The 19,658-nt window shown below is 45.1% G+C and overlaps 1 protein-coding gene across 3 annotated transcripts in view; it reads left to right on the top strand.

Annotated features, from left to right (window-relative positions):
* MAST4 (microtubule associated serine/threonine kinase family member 4) overlaps positions 1–19,658 on the top strand; it is a 933,584-nt gene that overhangs the window by 428,279 nt on the left and 485,647 nt on the right. The gene's annotated exons all lie outside the window — the stretch shown is intronic.

Genomic DNA, 19,658 nt, shown 5'->3' with positions numbered 1-19,658 from the left:
CTAAAAAAAATAAATAAAAAAAAAAACATCCACAGCTCACCCCTCTGCCCCTAAAATATCCCCCCCCCATCCACAGCTCTCACTCCTCTGCACCTGGAATATCCCCTATCCACAACTTACCTATTTGCACCTACAGTAAAATACCCCCCACCTCCGAACCACAGATCCCACCCCTCTGCACCCAGCAGCCTACTTGCTTCCTATCCTTGCATTCCCTCCTGTGTCAAACACTCCACATTCGCTGCTCTCACCATAGGTGCTGCAAATTCCAAAACCCCTCTCAGAGCCCCAGCGCAGGCTTTTTTTTTTTCAAACACAGACACAGCAGCACACAGCTGCAGTGTGAAGTGAACCATGGCCGGCAAGAGGTGTCGGCACCTAGCGCTCAAGCCAGGGGGGGCACACACACACAGGGAATCAGATGTCTGCAGAACAGGGAAAGGGATCGGTGCTGCGGGGCAATTACAAAAGGATGCCCTGTGTCTGTGTCTCTCCCTGGAGCACCTAAAAGATGGTGGGGGGTAGAGAGAGTCTTTTGGCTGCAGGAGCAGACCAGACAAATTATGCAACAGATTTACTGCACAGTTACAGCTTAAGTCATAAATTCCTCCCTCAGCTGCTCCAAAGTATAACTGCAACAAAATAAAACCTGACCCTGACCACTTCTTAATTGGGTGTCTGTTTAGCGTGAAAATCTGTATCATTTCGAGGGATAACTCTGCCACAGACCTGTACAAAATAATTGCAGTTTGCTGCTCAGGATTACAGGCACAGGGGACAAAAAATGCACACAAAAGAAATCGCACAGTGAGAGGCAACCTGATTTGCTTCTAACAATGTCCCTAATTTGATTGATTCCTGCATGGCTGCCTGCCTGCGTATTAATGCTGGTGCCAATTTACTACATTTTAATAATCTCAATTTCTTGATAGCCGAGAGAGGCTGTGGCCTAGGATCGCTTTTATGCTCACTGATGGGGATAGTAAGAAGTGGATCAGTTTTCAGCCAGGAATCTAGGAAGATAAACTGAGACTGGGGTCACCTTATAAGGAAGGAGGAGCTCAGAGGTTTCCTTTAGGAGGACCCTTAAAGATCAGATAAGCATATAAAGGGGAACAAATACATTTTTAGGAGGCAGGATTTTGTCAGAAGGGACATACAAAGTCTCTTCTCTAAAAAGAAAATGACTTCCTCTTGCTCCTAAAAATTATAATTTTTTGTAGACTGTCTATGGTGCATGCACAGTGTGCAGTTATAAATTATAATTATTCCCAGTGCCTTTAAGATACAGAGAATTGAGCCTGGTGGTGTTGGATGTAACTTCAACAAGCATCAGTTGCCATTCAATGGTTGAGGAAAGAAGACATCCGATCTGGAAAAAGTGCAAGAAAAGGTGTTGGCAACAATGAGTGTGGACCTGTAGAACTGATACACTACAGATGAGTGATGTGCAAGTATGCAGCTTTGCTGTAAAGATCTTTAGCTCCTGGGACCATGTAGTGTTCAATTCCGGACAGACAAAGTCTGGATGAAGGACACATTTGCTTCATCAATGTTGCATTGATTTTGAGCTTCAAACCCTTTAACATGCCATCTGTGAAAGGATTAAAGAATTAAATGAGTCTGAAGTTCAGTATTAGATATCACTCTTGCTATTTATTGTGACATTCAAAATGTAGTATTTGTAATAAACTGCAGTAATCTAATGGTTGCTGTAGTGTGTGGTATGTAACCAACCACCACAGCGGCCATTCCTTGTACTCCTGCTTCAAAAAAGGTTAAGAGCAGTTGTTGGAAGCAAGTTAAGTCAGTCAATTAACTGGTGTACACAACTTTCAGCAGCCGATGCCGACATTTTCAATGAAAAAAAATGGAGGGACAAACACCAAAATTTTATCATCCGTCCCCAGCATGGCCAATTTAATGTGTATGTAGTATGTCTGCGAAAAATCGGATACGAAAGACCGCGCATGATCTGAAGTTGCTGACAACCCGGAAGTCTAGGAACAAACGCCCCCCGAAAAGAAAAAAAATCGGACAAGAAATGTCGTTAACATTATGCACTGTCAACTAAAAATGGTAATGAACGCTGAGCAAGAAAGAGAAAAATCTGAGGATATTTCGTCTGATTTTCGCCAAGTGTGTACGAGCCTTTACACACCATACTTTTGCCCTATTACTATGATGAGCAACGTCATTGGCCAGTAAGCTTGTACTGGCAAGTTTCAACACCATCAAGAAGTGTCAAATCGTGTTGCATTTTAATATAAATATATGTATGATTTTTAATCTCAGACTTTACTGTACATGGAAGAATCTGTTTAGTTTGTCTTAGAAACAGAAATCGGGTTACTTTGGAATGTTTGAGTGGACTTCTCAAACGAATACCTTGGTAACAATTTATGCAAGCTGTCCTCAAACAATGGGAACTTGGATACCATTGTTGTATATTGGGCTCTTCTATTCTACATTTAATTATGTAACTGAAATCCACAAGTCAAGTTTATCAATGGTTAACAATAACTTGACCTTCTGACAAATGACCTATGGCATGTATGCTACAACAGTACCATCTCAGAGGTCAAATCAGAGAATGGTTCTCCCATTGAAAGACAATATTGCAAAAAAGGGGCCACACCCACATAAAAAGCCAACAGCAGAGACTGCAGAGGGTATTCTATAATGACTTAACACCATGGAAGGTCTATAAAGCCAGCAGAAGCTATACCCGAAGACGCTTTCAACTGATCTCCTGCAATTACATGAGGATTAACCCTGGGTCCTTGTTGCCTATGGAGATTATGAACACACTGTAACCTGAGTTAACCACTTTAATACAGGGCACTTTTATCCCCTTCCTGCCCAGGCCAGTTTTTAGTTTTTAGCACTGTCGCACTTTAGATGACAATTGCGCGGTCATGCAACACTATCTATATCACATTTTTTATCTTTTTTCCCCACAAATAGAGCTTTCTTTGGTGGTATTTGACCACCACTGGCTTGTTTTATTGTTTTTCACTACAAATATGACCGAAAATTTTGAAAAAAAAAAAAACTTTAATAAAAACTTTTTGAAAGGAAATATGTTTTTCTTTGTTTTTGTTATAAAATTTTGTAAATAAGAATGTTTTCTCCTTTACTGATGAGGCGGTACAGATGAGGTGGCACTTAGGAGGAGGCACAAAATGCGGCACTGATGGGCACGGTTATGCAGCACTGATAAGCACTGATATGCAGCACTGATGGGTGGCACTGAAAGGCATCCTTTATGGGTACAGGTGGGCACTGATTGGCATCCTTTATGGGTACTGGTGGGCATCGCTGATGAGTCTGCACTGATAATCAGCTCTCCTCTAATCGCATCTGTGATGGTGGCGGGTATAAAACCCCTGGCCTTCTCATCCAACTCGTGACCAAAGACCAAGCAATCTCACACCCTGCCGTCATTTGCGTAACAATGCCACTCTCAGCTGCACCCGGCACACAGATTGTCCAGCGTGCGGGATCACAATCTAGATGCCAGCAGACTGAGAGCCACTGTCACCGGGCTAATTAACAATTAACCCTTTCTCTGCCACCACCTCTACGTTATAATGAGCCCAGAGGACGCTCGTAATTTTAGAAATACCAATTATGACTTTGGTCATCCAACAACCATCTGTAACACACACTGTCACCTCAGACAGGAATGTTCAGATGATTTATCCTAAACAGTAGCGCTCTTTCAGGAAGCAAGTTCTTTGGGTTAGTTTGCGTTTAAGAGCTTAGAGACAAAATTAACACTTTTCAAAATAAGGTTTAATTATAAGAAAGGTTAAAATTGGTGCAAATAAAAATATTTACAGAAAAATGGGTTACAAAGAAATAGAGACACAATTCAGCAATTTGGAAGAATAGATAAGAATTTGAAATTAAATACTTGCATTTAAAAAGTCCTGGTATCATCTTGGTTCCAGAAGCTAAACATGTGCAGGGCCAGATTAACGTAGGGGCTATTGGAGCTGCAGCTCCAGGCCCCTACCTTTTTTATATAGGCCCCGGGTTGGCCATATTCACTGTTACCACTCTTCTGTCACTTGTAAACACAGAAGTCTGGCTTCTATTCTCGCTTCCCCAGGCAGCACCCTCCGAACCTCCCCACACAGCGCGAAGGCCGGACAAGGAGGGACAGTTGCCGATGCATGGATGTGTTTATGGGCTTCAGAGACAGCATCCCATGTTGAATTAGGCATGCATGGCTGCACCCTTCCTCCTCTGGGTGCATGCCAAGGCACGGCCCTTAAGGCCCTTCAAAATCCTCAGCACCAAGCCCATGATGCTCTTAATCCGGCCCTGAACATGTGTGATCGGTCTCCAATGGCTAGATGTTCCTTTCCTTGATGTTGCATGAGACTGAGAGCTCCATCAGCTCCTGTCTTTTTCTCTGAGATCAAAGGGGCGGTGACAAGACACCCCTGACCAATTACAACAGAGTGGCAAAAGGGCTGTCCAGTGGTTTTCGACCATTTCAAATGTACCTTTGTGGACAGAGCCATACCACTCTTAATATCTCAACATAGGTAAGGGTTACATTCTTGAAATTGATATTTTATAACTAAGCATGTCATTTGCTTTGAAACTTTCAAACATGAATATCTTTTATCACAGAGGAAATATCTTATCGCTCGTTCCAATTCCCTGTATGACAGGGTGACCATGTGTGGTCTTGTTACGTCCAGTATATTATTTGGCATTCAAATATTTACTTTTTGTTAATATGTTATGTTCAGGTAAAAAGTTATGAATTTTGTGTGTAACTGTGGTCATTTTCCTAATGACCAATTTGGCTTGTGGAATTCCACACAGCCTGGTCAGCCGTAGTGAACATCTGTGCTGATAAGGGTTGCTTCATTTATGACCCAGCCGGAATGTGTTAAAATGAGGCTGCTTTGAGGCTTGCATACTAATGTTCCGTGACCCAGGTGGGTAATTAACAATGCCAAAAGGAGCTGGGGTGAGGGGCGGGTAAAGGAATGACCTTTTTGGTTTTTTAAAACTGTCAGCTGAGCTCTGAAACACAAAATGGTTGCTTGCAACAGCTTTAACGAAATGGCTGCCTGACAAACTGGGGTCCCAACGCACGATACCATTACAGGGTCTTGTCAACGGGAATGGAGGAAAACCGATATACGACACTTCCTGGTTACCATGTAATCCGCTGTGATTGGACACCGCTGATCACATGGTAAAGAGTTTTCATCATAGGCTCATTACCAAGATTGGAGATGCGGTCAGGTCGACACCCCACACTACTGATCACCGCGCTGCACGCCCCCCGGGACGTGCACAAGCAGCTTATCCTGCTGGATGTCATATGATGCCCAGTCAGGATAATACAACCACCCTGCGGTCATTATTTTGCATACGGCGGGCGGGAAGTGGTTAAGTATATTTTTCAGAATATTTCTACTGTTTACAGACCACCGTTTCTGCTTATTTTCTAGGAAATAGGTATAATTTTGTTTGTTGTATGTACAGTATCTCACAAAGTGACTACACCCTCACATTTTTATAACTATTTTATTATATCTTTTCATGTGACAACACTGAAAAAATTCTACTTTGCTACAATGTAAAGTAGTGAGTGTACAGCTTGTATCCAGTGAAAATTTGCTGTGCCCTCAAAATAACACACAGCCTTTAATGTCTAAACCCCTGGAGTACTCCCCTAAGTGAAAATGTCCAAATTGGGCCAGATTAGCCATTTTTCCTCACCGGTGTCATGCAACTCGTTAGTGTTGCAAGGTCCCAGGTGTGAATGGAAAGCAGGTTTGTTAAATTTGATGTAATCGCTCTCTCTCTCTCATACTGGTCACTGGAAGTTCAACATGGCACTTTGTGGCAAGAACTCTCTGAGGATCTGAAAAAAAGAATTGTTGCTCTACATAAAGATGGCCTAGGCCAGTGATGGTTAACCCATGGCACACGTGCCACAGCTAGCACGCAGAGCCCTCTCTGTGGGCTGCTGCCTCTGCCTGCACTGTGACAAGTGGAGGAGGGAGCATGGGCTGCCAGTGTATTTCCCACGCTCGCCTTCCTTCTTTCAAGCAGCGCGGGACTGGGACAGAGCAGCGCTTGCAGGGATCGCCGCTCACTCTGATAACTCCTGCCTCCCCATTTGCTGCAGCCAGGGACCAGTGAGGAGCCAGGACAAGTGCACCATGGAGCATGTAGTCCCTGAAGACTATGGCTTCATTTTTATCAAATAAAGAAAAACTACAGCCCCAGCATGCTCTGAGAAGATAAGAGGAGGGACAGCCCAGGAAAACAAAAGGCAGAGGGAGAAGGGAGAGCAAGGGTGAGAGAAGTGTGGAGACAAGCGCGAGCAGAGGCTGAGGAGAGAGAGAGAGCCCAAGCCACAACAGCCCCTGGGGTTTAACCAGCCAGAGAGGAGCAAGAGGACAGTGCTAAAAGGACACATGACACAATTAAGTGTGAGGAGGGTGATCAAAGGCACCAACAAAAAGAGAAAATTCTGCCAGGCACACCGACACTGAGCCAGGTGAGTGCTGAATTGACAGCAATTCCTTTTGGAGTGTGGGATCATCATCATCTGGGTGGCTGGGTGTCTTCAGTTTAATTGCAGTGTAGGCACTTTGAAAAAAAATAAGTTCGTTTTGTGTTGAAGTTTGGGCACTCGGGCTCAAAAAGATTCATCATCACTGGCCTAGGCTATAAGAAGATTTCCAAGACCCTGAACCTGAGCTGCAGCACAGTGGCCATGGATAGTATAAACGGTGTCTGAGCTGAGGGGGGAGCTACAGTTTATTGAGGAACCATGAATGCCAATATGTACTGTGACAAACTGCAGCAGAGCATGATCCCCCTCCATTCGGAGACTGGGCCGCAGGGCAGTATTCCAACATAACGAATCCAAATACACCTCCAAGACGACCACTGCCTTGCTAAAGAAGCTGAGGGTAAAGATGATGGACTGGCCAAGCATGTCTCCAGACCTAAACCCTATTGAGCATCTGTGGGGCATCCTCAAACAGAAGGTGGAGGAGCGCAAGGTCTGTAACATCCACCAGCTCCGTGATGTCATCACGGAGGAGTGGAAGTGGCAACCTGTGACGCTCTGGTGAACTCCATGCCCAAGAGGGTTAAGGTAGTGCTGGAAAAAAATGATGGCCACATAAAATATCTACACTTTGGGCCCAATTTGGACATTTTGATTTAGGGGTGTACTCACTTTTTTTGCCAGCAGTTTAGACAATGACTGTGTGAGTTATTTTGAGGGGACAGCATATTTACACTGTTATACAAGCTGTACACTCACTACTTTACGTTGTAGAAAAGTGGAATTTCTTCAGTGTTGTCACATGAAAAGATATAATAAAATAGTTATAAAACTGTGATGGGTGTACTCGCTTTAGTGAGATACTGTTTTATCTACCAGTAGTCTATTGTTTTTCTTGCTTAAAATGCAAAGTAACCTTAATAGACAAAAACAAATCTATTGCCTGTCCGAATATTCCTGTGTTTGGCCATGGGAGAGGGTATTTCTGCACATATATACCCATAGTAGTTATATACTTTAGTTGTAAATATTCATGTAAATATTCATGTTTGTTTGGACAGAACCGTGAAATTGCAAAGTTTGCCCCTTTCGAGGAGTCAAGGATTGCTTTAGACACCTCCAATATCTAACAAGCTAACAGCTCTGTTGTAAATCCTTCAGTATAGGATAACGCTGTACAGCAAAAGTATAGCAATAATTGTGTTCAGCTGACCATTATAAGGACATATGTCTGTGTCTGCAAGTAAACCCTCTCTAGAGAGATGACCTGTGGGCCTCACATTTTCCAGATGCTTTACTTGTGGTTGATAGCGATTCTTCTTTCGATACAGTCAGTGGCGCACACATTTTGTGTTTGGCCATCTCTGTGCATTAACTGATGCAATTTGTTATGGATCAATATCACTAAACCTTTTACAATTCACAAATCAGTTTGTCTATTTTATTTACAGCTACAAAGAAAAAAATTACTTAATTTAAAAGGCACAGTGGTGGTTTGTAGCGTCTTTATCAGAATTATATGTGTTCCTCGCTGGTGCCTTGTATGCTTGCAGCACTTTGATTAACAAGTTATTATTTCATTTTGTTTATGGATGAAAAGCTTATGGGCAAGGAGAGGGAAGAATACTTAAAATTCATTCTGTGGTCACACTGAATTGCAATAAGATGGGAATGAGCACCGAGAACAAGCGCAGACAGACTGTGAAATTGCGTGTGATTGAAATCATACTCTTGCTCCCATTGGCTGCAATAAGATTAAGTTATCTCTTAGTCTATGCTTTTATTTTGGGGGCATTTTTTTTTTTTTTTACTTTTATCTAAATCTGCGACATAGAAAACACCACAGAGGTCATTTATAATTAGCAAATACCACACTTTTGACCTTCAGGGATGCATTTTTTAACTCTCATTTTAAGAAAAATGGGAGTGCTTTCTCCTTATGTATAATAACATGTACTTTAGGCAAGATTTTAAGAAAATACTTTTAGAATAAGGTAAAAGACTAAATGCCAATAAAATTGATATTTCTGTTTTTTGATCCTGGAGAGTTGGGCTCCATGTACACGGGACATTGTAAATGACCGTTTAGGAGCAGTTGGGCGTTTTTTTTCAGAAGCCCCTGAACCCATATACATTTTATCTTATCTGTCCATGTACACAGGGTCGTTTACAGTCATTTGCAGGCAGTTGAGTTCAGGGATGTTTTTTGGAACGCAATTATTTGCGTTCGAGCGTGTGTTTCCCGGCGTGTCAAACGCAGAAACACGGCCAAACGTGACCAAACGTGACCGAACGTGATGAACGTACGTTCAGCCACGTTATAAGTTTTTTTTTTTCTTCCATTCAAAATCAATGGTTCCCAATGGGAGCCTATTGATTTGAATGGAAGTCGCACCGCAAGTCGGATCAGGATGATCCGACTTGCGGTGCGACTTGCACTGTGAGAATCTTGAGGGGGAACTCCACGCCAAAAATGGGGAAAAAAACTGAGTGGGGGTCCCCCCCCAGGTTCCAAACCAGGCCCTTCGGGTCTGGTATGGAATTTGAGGGTAGCCCCACGCTGAAAAAACGGCGTGGGGTTCCCCCCAAAATCCATACCAGACCCTTATCCGAGCATGCAGCCCGGTAGGGCAGGAAGGGGGAGGGGACGAGCGAGCAGCCCCACCCCCCTGGACCATACCAGGCCACATGCCCTCAACATGGGGGGGGTGTTGGTGCTTTGGGGCAGGGGGAGCTCTGTCTGCACCCCCCACTCCAAAGCACCTTGCCCCCATGTTGATGAGGACAAGGGCCTCATCCCCACAACCCTGGCCGGTGGTTGTGCGGGTCTGCGGGCAGGGGGCTCATCGAAATCTTGAAGCCCCCTTTAACAAGGGGGCCCCCCAGATCCCAGACCCCTCCCTATGTGAATGGGTATGGGGTACACTGTACCCCTACCCATTCACCCCATAAAGGCAGTGTATGGAAATAACGACAGGAGACGTTTTTTGGAAAGTTTATTAAAAATCTTCATCTGTTCTTCTCTGCTCTGGTCTTCTCCCTCTCCTGGTCTTCTGTTGTCTGCTCTTCTGCTCTTTTGCTGTCCGCTCTTCTGCTCTTTTGCCCTCGGCTCTTTTCTTCTTCTTCCTCTGGTCCTCCTCCGACGATGTCTCCGGTGATTATGCCGGTCTCTGCAGCTTGTTATATAGCCATTGTGGGCGTGACCTCCGATGACGTCATTGGGAGGCCCCGTCCCCTCATGTCACAGATGATGTCATTGGGGGCCACGCCCACAATGGCTATATAACAAGCTCCGGAGACCTGCATAATCCCCGGAGACATCGTCGGAGGAGGACCAGAGGAAGAAGAAAAAGAGAAGAGCCGAGGGCAAAAGAGCAGAAGAGCGGACAGCAAAAGAGCAGAAGAGCGGACAGCAAAAGACCAGGAGAGGGAGAAGACCAGAGCAGAGAAGAACAGATGAAGATTTTTAATAAACTTTCCAAAACGTCTCCTGTCGTTATTTCCATACACTGCCTTTTATGGGGTGAATGGGTAGGGGTACAGTGTACCCCATACCCATTCACATAGGGAGGGGGTCCGGGATCTGGGGGGACCCCTTGTTAAAGGGGGCTTCCATATTCCAATGAGCCCCCTGGCCGCAGACCCCCACAACCACCGGCCAGGGTTGTGGCCCTTGTCCTCATCAACATGGGGGCAAGGTGCTTTGGGGTGGGGGGTGCAAAGCTCCCCCTGCCCCAAAGCACCAACACATGTTGAGGGCATGTGGCCTGGTATGGTCCAGGGGGGAGTGGGGCCGCTCGCTCGTCCCCTCCTCCTTCCTGCCCTACCGGGCTGCATGCTCGGATAAGGGTCTGGTATGGATTTTGGGGGGGACCCCACGCCGTTTTTTCGGCATGGGGCTACCCTCAAATTCCATACCAGACCTGAAGGGTCTGGTTTGGAACCTGGGGGGACCCCCACGCAGTTTTTTTCCCATTTTTGGCATGGAGTTCCCCCTCAAGATTCTCACAGCGCAAGTCGGATCATCCTGATCCGACTTGAGGTGCGACTTCCATTCAAATCAATAGGCTCCCATAGGGAACCATTGATTTTGAATGGAGGCAGAAAAAACGATGCTAAAAGCAACGTGGCCAAATGTGTGAGAACGCAAATAGAAAAAGCTACTGAAAGCACTTTTAACAGCTGCTTTTTCCTGGTGTCAGAACTAGCTTTGTAGCACGTTTTTTCTAACGTCCCGTGTACATGGAGCCTTAAACTTTATGATAATTTCTTATATTTGTCTGCTAATGAGGTTTCTGCTAGGGGTTTCGGCCTGGATGGGACACGATCGACCTGGAACGCCCTGATTCACAGCGTACCCCCTGGCTGGCAGCACCCCCACCTCGGGTGGGAGGTGGACTGTTTGGAGTGGCGCCTACCTAGTACCGTGGTGTGGTGAGTAATACTGTCCCACCAATCATCTGGCAGTCTCGGGTGGGTGTGGGCCTCCTTCCTGGAATTGTCAGACCCTTGGGGCTCCCTCAGTTCCCCTGGCCTCTGGGATGTTAGGCCTACTCCCTCCAAGCATTTTTCCCTACCCACAGCAGGTCCTACCTCTGGGGGGTGGAAATACTGCGGCCGCGGTAGCATGTTTCTGCGTGAATGGCCTTGTCCTGGTGGGGTCCCTTACTAGGGACCCTCTCATGTCTCTTGTCTGGGACCTCCTCTGGGGGTCTGGTAGACCGCATGGCGCGCCGTGGGGGATGCTATTTTGCTGTAGATCATGCTTTCTTTTCTCCCATTGAAATGCATGAGCAGCCATTTTTTGTTAGTTCCCCATAGGAATGCTTGGGGCGGCCATTTTCTTGTAGTCCACAATGCTGGATAGGCGTATGGCATGTAACACAAAACTCTAGCTGTGACAGGCTGTGCTTGTCATTTCCTGTGGCAGATCATTTTACTTTTTGTTTCACAGGAACATGCTGAGCGGTTTGGTAATGTTTCTGGGGTCCTCTGTAGGTTTTTCTCACCCACTCTGCTATCAGATTGTTTTGGATTTGGACTAGGTATACCACTAATTTAGCAGTGGGATCGCGATTTAGCGACTTTTAACCACTTAAGCCCCGGAAGATTTTACCCCCTTCCTGACCAGGGCCTATTTTGCGATTCGGCACTGCGTGACTTTAACGGACAATTGCGCGGTCGTGCGACGCTGTATCTAAACAAATTTGACATCCTTTTTTTCCCACAAACAGGGCTTTCTTTTGGTGGTATTTGGTCACCTGTGCAATTTTTTGATCATGCGCTATAAACAAAAAAAGAGCGTCAATTTTGCAAAAATAACAATATTTTTCACATTTTTTATATGCAATTTCCCCACCCCAAAAAAATGAAAAAATCTATTTTTTTAACATTTTAGGCCAATCTGTTTTCTGCTACATATGTTTGGTAAAAAAAAGTTATTACGTTTACTAAGATAAAGATTTTTGTCATTTTTGTTTTTTTTTTTTTTTTTAACGAGTAATGGCGGCGATCTGCGATTTTTTTTTTTTGCGGGACTGCGACATTGCGGCCGACAGATCGGACCCTTGACTGACATTTTTTACTCTTTTGGGGTTACCAGTGACATTACTACAGTAATCAGTGCTATACATATGCACTGTTACTGTAAAAATGACACTGGCAGGGAAGGGGTTAACTTTATTGGTGATGCAGGGGTTAAGTGTGTCCCTAGGGGCATGCTTCTAACTGTGAAGGGATGTGACTAGTGGTGTAACAGAGACATACGATCCTACATAGTAGGACCGTATGATCTCTGTTCTTACACAAGGGAGAATGACAGGCGGCTTTGTTTACATTAGCCGCCTGCCTTTCTCCCTCTGCAACGGACGATCGCGAGTGGCCGGCAGACATCGGGTCCGCCGTGCACACGCGCGGGGATGTCCGTGAACGAGCGGGGGCAGAAGCGCGCCTCCGGCGGCGTGCGCTCGCTCCCTAGAGGCTCACAGGCGAGCGACGTAGCCCTACGTCGCTTTGCCCGTGAGGGGCTGACTGCCGCAGTAAATATACTGACGGCAGTCAGCAAGTGGTTAAAGTGACACTGCATTATTTTCATCTCAATGTAAAATGGAGTCTCCGGGTACTATTTCACCTAAAGACCCCCTAGGAGTAGTTGAGGAACCTTCTGGGTCACAGCCCCTGTCTGCGATTACAGCGGTCTTGGAAAGCCTGGTGTCAAAGGTAGATTTTGTATGTAAAAGTGTTGCTAGCCACAAACACCTTCTGCCTTCACCTCCCTCGGTAGTTTCCTCAGATTATGAGGCAGATATGGCCGCCACAGAGGCACCCCACCCTGAGGGGTCAGTGTCTTTGCATTCTGATGGTGAAGAGGACCTGTCCTCGTCAGCCACTGCGCGGGAACACTCCTTTGTGGAAGCACTTCTACTTTCAGTGCAGGAAACTTTAAAATTGGCAGCTGAATCTACAGCGTTGGGTTCGCAGGTATCTTTTGGCTCCCAAAAATCGGCAAGGTGTTTCCTTGTCCAGAGCTTTTTGACGATATCAACAATTAGAACGATAGAGAAAACTGGATTTTTGTACTTACCGTAATATCCTTTTCTCTGAAGTTCGACCGACGCAGCACCTGCCCCTCGGCTTCTGAGTGAATGGTGTTTTTATGTCTTCTAAACACTGCTTGCAGCCAAATTAGATGCTGTAGCAGAGTGTGTGGGGTTATGCCTGCAGGGACAGCCCCCATTGGCATGGTAAAGCTTTTTCCTGCCTAGTGTCCTATTCCTGATGGGAGGAGCATAACCCAATGGTCTAAAGAAGATATGGTGCTGCGTCTGTCGATGAACTTCAGAGAAAAGGATTTTATGGTAAGTACAAAAATCCAGTTTTTTATAATATCCATATGCAGTGGTAAATATAAATAACCAGTTGTTTGGTTAAGGAGCAACATTTCTAAACTACTCTGAGTCTAAGGCCCCGTTCACATAGGGGCGACGCTACTTCGCACCGCGACCTCCGAGGTCGCGGTGCAAGCAGCGCGCCGTGACCTCGGAGCGGCCGCCATGGACTTCATAACATTGAAGTCTATGGCGGTCGCCTCCTGGTCGCCCCAAAGAAGCTCCGGACCCTTTTTCTAGGTCGGAGCAAATTGTGTCGCTCCTATTAGAACGGGTCCGCAGCTTCCCTATGGGAAGCGACCTGCGGCGACCTGTGAGGCGACCAGGTCGCCTCACAGGTCGCCCTAGTGTGAACCGGGACTAAGACCCCATTCACACTAGCGCGACTTGTCAGGCGACTTGGTCGCCTGACAAGTCGCGGTGGGTCGCCTGCCATTGATTAGCACAGGACCCGTTCTAATAGGAGCGACACAAGTCGCTCCGACTTAGAAAAAGGGTCCTGTACTACTTTGGGGCGACCTGGAGGCGACTTGCATTGACTTCAATTATATGAAGTCCGTGCATGTCGCGCCGAGGTCGCGGTGCTCAGCGTGTTCACAGGTCGCCCCAGCAAGTCGTGTTGCCCCTGTGTGAATGGGCGCTTACAGACAGAAGAGATATATATATATACTATTAGAGGTTTAATTTGGTACATATCATCAGACTCATAGATCAACATTTTTATTTAAAGAAAATAAAAATGTAAAAAGACCTAAAACACCGTTTAGCAGATTTTCAGACAGGACTGTAATACAATATTATGCATGACAGACTCCCTTGTCATAGGCATTATAAAAGCTACCTGCTGCCACTTATGCTGGCCATACACAAACTCATTTTTCCTTTTGTAAATTTTTGTTTTAAGAACGTTCATTTTGATTTTCTAATCTTTAGTGGGGTAAAATCGAAGTTCATTTTCCTTCACAGTGATAAGAAATTTTAATGAAGCAGAATAGAAAACTTTTCTTGATCAAACAATCCACCCTGAATAATTGGTGTGTGGCGACAGTAAATAGTGGTTAGTGGCAACAAGTAAAGCCCTGTAGATACGGGCTGAATGCTGGGCGACATCAGCCGGTTCAAAAAAGCTCAGTAGACACAAGGTAATACATACTGTATATCTTTTTTGTATGACAGAGCTTTCTTTAGGTGATATTTTGCAAAAAAAGTTTTTTTTTTGTCATACAATTCAGAAACGAATAATACTTTTATCTATGTATTAATTAAAATTTAATTGTAACATGTATGGCCATCTTAAATAGTTTTATTGAGCCTCCTCCAGTGCCCTTCATGCAACGATAATGTCAGGCTACACAATTTCAGATGAAGGAGTTCAGGGAGCCACTTTTCAAGCCAAGTCGGCCAGTGAGTAGCTCTTGTTGAACAGGGATCTGTCCTGTTTAGATCATGTGAGCAATTTGCATGGGTCTCCATGAAGAGCATCAGAGGAATCCAATGGTGGTGGTCTCTTAGGCAGCCCATACATCATACACAGTCATTTTATTTTGGGTTGAAAAAAAAAAAAAAAACTTGATTCCCCCATTTCCCCCCTTCATGTTGATGGAGGAATCCTCCCTGCTGTGCCTTTTTATTCTGCCAGCGGGAGACTTCCCGGACATCAGAATATGCTGATCAGTGCTGTATAGCCCGTGGTACTGATCGAGTGGAAATTTTCCAACAGGCTGGTTGTACAGAAATTCAGTGGTAACCTGCTAAACCAACTGAATTTTAATCAACATATAGTTGGCTTTAACTTTTTGCTGACTATGTAACAAATGTACTGCAGCAAGAAGGATGGGCCTTAACATACACATGCACTTATGAGTCCATGATGGTTGAGGGTGACAGACTGATCCTAATCTCAAGTAATTCATGGGAGCTGACAAGATGATCTCCTGATTAGTTGACAGCCAATCACAATGGTCGCGTGATTGGGTGGGGGCAGGCCAAACTTCCCAGTTAAAGGGCTGCAGCAGGGGTTTAGAAAATGTATTTTTAGGGTCTTTCAAGCCAACACAGTCTCGGTGACCATCTTATCACCAGGAGAGAAAGTAAGGGTAAACCCCCTCAACAAGCCCTAAAACCACAATATCAATATGACAGAGATTGTAACCCTCCCCTACTTTATCCAAAACAAAAACCTAAAAATAAAAAGCCTTAATTGCGTTACACTTTATATCCCCCTCCCCTCACTCCTGCCAAGTGCCCCCACTGCAAGCAGCTTGCTATGGGGACACCTGAGTCGAGCTGCTGCTCTGTGTGTCCATTCAGACATGGAGCCATGGCTCAGCCTCGCCCCACCGACTTGCTCTCCTCATTGGCTCACTGATTTTGACAGCAGTGGGAGCCAATGGCTCCTGTTGCTGCATCTCAGCCAATGAGAGACCCAGGAGAGCCTCGGCTCTCATGCACATTGCTGGATGGAAATCGGGCTTAGGTAGGTATTAGGGGGGGGGGGCTGAAAGGTGAGCTGCACACTGAAGATTTTTTACCTTCATGCATTGAGTCTTTTAAAACCTTTATGACTAGTCCATTTTTATGCTATTCAGCACTGTGCTACTTTAACTGGTAATTGCGCAGTCATGCAATGCTGTACCCAAACTAGATTTCGATCACTTTTCCTGGGTTTAGTAACACTTTAATCCCATTTAAATTTCTTCCTGCTTACATATGTGCATTGTCTTGTTAAAAAAAAAAAAAAAAAGGGGTAAAGCTGGCTATAGTGCTGTCAATTTACACAGCACTTTGCATATACACTATATTGAGTTGGTCCACCCTTTGCAGCTATAACAGCTTCAACTCTTCTGGAAAGGCTGTCCACAAGATTTAGGAGTGTGTTCCAGTGAAGGGAATTCTTAAGGCGTCAGCATATCAAGAGAATTTGGACAATTTCATGCTCCCAAATTTGTGGGAACAGTTTGGGGATGGCCCCCTCCTGTTCCAACAAGACTGTGCACCAGTGCACAAAGCAAGGTCCATAAAGACATGGATGATCGAGTTTGGGGTGGAGGAACTTGGTCTGCACAGTCCTGAAAGCCTGGCTCCCAGACTAATTAATCTCAAAGGTGTTCTGTTGGGTTGAGGTCAGCACTTTGGGTGGAAAAACTTGATTGGCTTGCACAAACTTGCTCATCCATGTTTTTTATGGACCTTGCTTTGTGCACTGGTGCACAGTCATGTTGGAACAGGAAGAGGCCATCCCCAAACTGTACCCACAAAGTTGGGAGCATGAAATTGTCCAAAATGTCCCTCTATGCTGACGCCTTAAAGCGGTGCTCCAGCCTACCCCCCACCACGAAAAATACACATATTGTAGCTGCTGACTTTTAATATTGGGACACTTGCCTGTCCTGGAATCCAGCGACGTTGGCACCCCAGCCAATATTTCCATCGGCTCTCGGGTACTGCTGTCGCCATTGCCTGTAAGGGAAACCTTGTGGCTTCACAGCCCATTACCTACTCCGCATGCGCACAGTGCACTGTGCTTTCTGAATGGCCCAGCGCCAGAAAAGGAGGGGGGCTGAACTTCTGAGGTACCTCACTGTGGTGAGGTCAGACAGAAGTGGGGACGGGTATCTGTCAAACTACCCCCCCGAAAGGTGCAAAATTTGGCACCAGAGGGGGGGGGGGGGATACAGATAAGAGGAACTTCAACTTTTGGTTGGATCTCCGCTTTGAGTTCCCTTTACTGGATCTAAGGGGCTAATCCCAGCCCCTGAAAAACAACCCCACACCATAATCCCCCCTTCACCAAATGATTTGGACCAGTGCACAAAGCAAGGTCCATAAAGACATAGATAATAAAGTTTGGGGTGGAGGAACTTGGCCTGTACAGTGCTGACGTCAACCCGATAGAACACATTTAGGATAAACTCGAGCGGAGACTGTGAGCCAGGCCTTTTCGTCTAAAATCAGTGCCTGACCCTACAAATACCCTTCTGGAAGAATGGTCAAACATTCCCATAGACACACTCCTAAACCTTGTGGACCGCTTTACCAGGAGAGTTGAAGTTGTTATAGCTGAAAAGGGTGTGCCAACTCAATATTAAACCCTTCGGACTAAGACTGGGATGTCATTAAAACGTAACTCCACTATTGTTGAGAAAAAAAAAACATTCCCCTCTGGTAAATCTCTGTACATTGCAGGGATTTTATTAAACTTTGTTGCAGATTCCTAACTTTTGTTGTTCTGAAGAAATCATTGTTTGTTCCTCTGTGCCTCTGTGCTGAGTGGTTTAAATGGGAGTGGTTTTATAATTATCTATCAGCTGTGACAGCTGCGGGGCTTTAATTAAGGAAATCTGCTGGGCCTGCATCCCTTTAGACATGTTCCTATTGGGAGTATCCCACTAAAAATTACATTTTTATTGCAGGGGATGCCAGAAATCTGACATGTATCTGAAGCAGACCTCTGGGAAAATTGGTGAGCCAATCACCCAAGCAGGAAATTATGTTTCTGGGGTGTGGTCAGAACACATTCTGTGTACACAACGCCTCCAGGTTGCCATATTGCATTGTAAATTCAGAAAACTGCAACAGCTGCAGATTGAAAAGAAAACATTCAATGACAATATGATTTGTGTTAGGGATCGACCAATTATCAGCAACACTGATATATAGGGGGCCGATATGCACTTTCCCAGATACATCGGAATCGGCCCCTAAGGTTACTGAAATTGCAGATATTTAGGGAAAGTGCATGTGCCGGAGTAATGCCTGCAGCTAGAGGCATCACCCCGGTATGGGTGTCCATAGCCGATAGTTGGCTGACTTGTAATAACAACGCATGCGGCTGAGAAGCCGCTTGGCTGTCATTACAAGGAGCGAGAGGGGAGACCCGGGCATCCTGCCTCCACCGCCGCCAAAGAGTAGACCCGATCAAAGATGCATGTAAAAAAAACCCGGCACCGAATTAGAAAATAGGGACAGCATTCAAAACAGCCAAACTTGGCATTTTGAATGCTTTTCAGTGCAGAGGGGGAGGGGGGGGGGGGGTTTGGGGTCTTTTAGACCAGTGGTCCTCAACCCTGGTCCTCAGGGCCCACCAACAGGCCAGGTTTGCAAGATAACTGAAATTCTTCCCAGGTGATATAATTTGCTGCTCAGTGCAGTACTCTAGTCTGCATCTCCCCAAAGTAATACTTAAAATCTGGACTGTTAGTGGGCCCTGAAGACCGGAGTTGAGGACCACTGTTTTAGACCCCCAGATCCCTCCACAAGGAATAAAAAATAAAAAAATAGTTTTTTTACATAAAATATCGGCCGATACTGATATCCGATGACCAAAATATTGGTATCGTATCGGCATTAAAAAAACGTTATCGATCGATCACTAATATGTGTCGCAATTGTATACGCTATATTGTTTTTCTTTATTTCCTTTTTTGTTTTTCTCCCCACGAATATGGAGTTACCCTTTTAAAGCTCGTGCGTGTAAACGTAGGCGTCCCAATACTTTGACAATATCGTGCATCTTGTACTTCAGTAGAATTTTGTTAGAAAAATTTAATTTTTGGAATGTTTGTTCGATTTTCTGATCGAGGAATCGAGTCGACCTTTGCTTTCAATGGTAGTGAGGAGAAAATTTGAAGGAACAGGTTAGAAAAGTTTTTTTTTTGAATGACTGAATTTTAACAAGGTTTGTGCTTTTCATTCAGGAAATTCCATTTATTCCTGAGTGTTTAAAACAAGCGACATTTTAAAGTATTTTCAAACGTACTTTCGAACAACCATATCGAATGTACTGATTAGGTTTTTTGTACAAATGTTCTACCTGTGTATGGGCAGCTTTAATTAGCTGTCAGGAGTTTGTAGTGTGGACTTCCATTGTATTGATGATATGGGAAGGTGTACTGCCTGTGGAGTAGATTGCCGGAACAATGTTAGATTGCATTCTCTTTGACACATAGAAGAGGAGCCAGATTCGGCTGTGCTGCTTCCCTGGCCAGCTGTGCCCCAGTTTCTTCTCACCACTCATCTACCTTCTCCACTGAGGTGTCATTGCTTATCTACCTAGTTGTTTTGACCTTCCAGCAGTCCCTCAAAGTGCTTGACCTGCAGCAGTTAGCTGTCAGCACAGGATGCCAGCCGTATTGTTCTGAACCTAACAATACTCCCAGGATTTCCTCTAATAGCTGCTCTCGTCTGGATGAGTGTGTGTGTGAGCTGCTACG

The sequence above is a fragment of the Pelophylax lessonae genome, assembly GCF_965119305.1.
Source record: "Pelophylax lessonae genome assembly, chromosome: 1".
Lineage (NCBI taxonomy): Eukaryota > Metazoa > Chordata > Amphibia > Anura > Ranidae > Pelophylax > Pelophylax lessonae.
The sequence above is the reverse complement of the archived record's forward strand: the minus strand, read 5'-3'. Positions and strand labels throughout refer to the sequence as shown.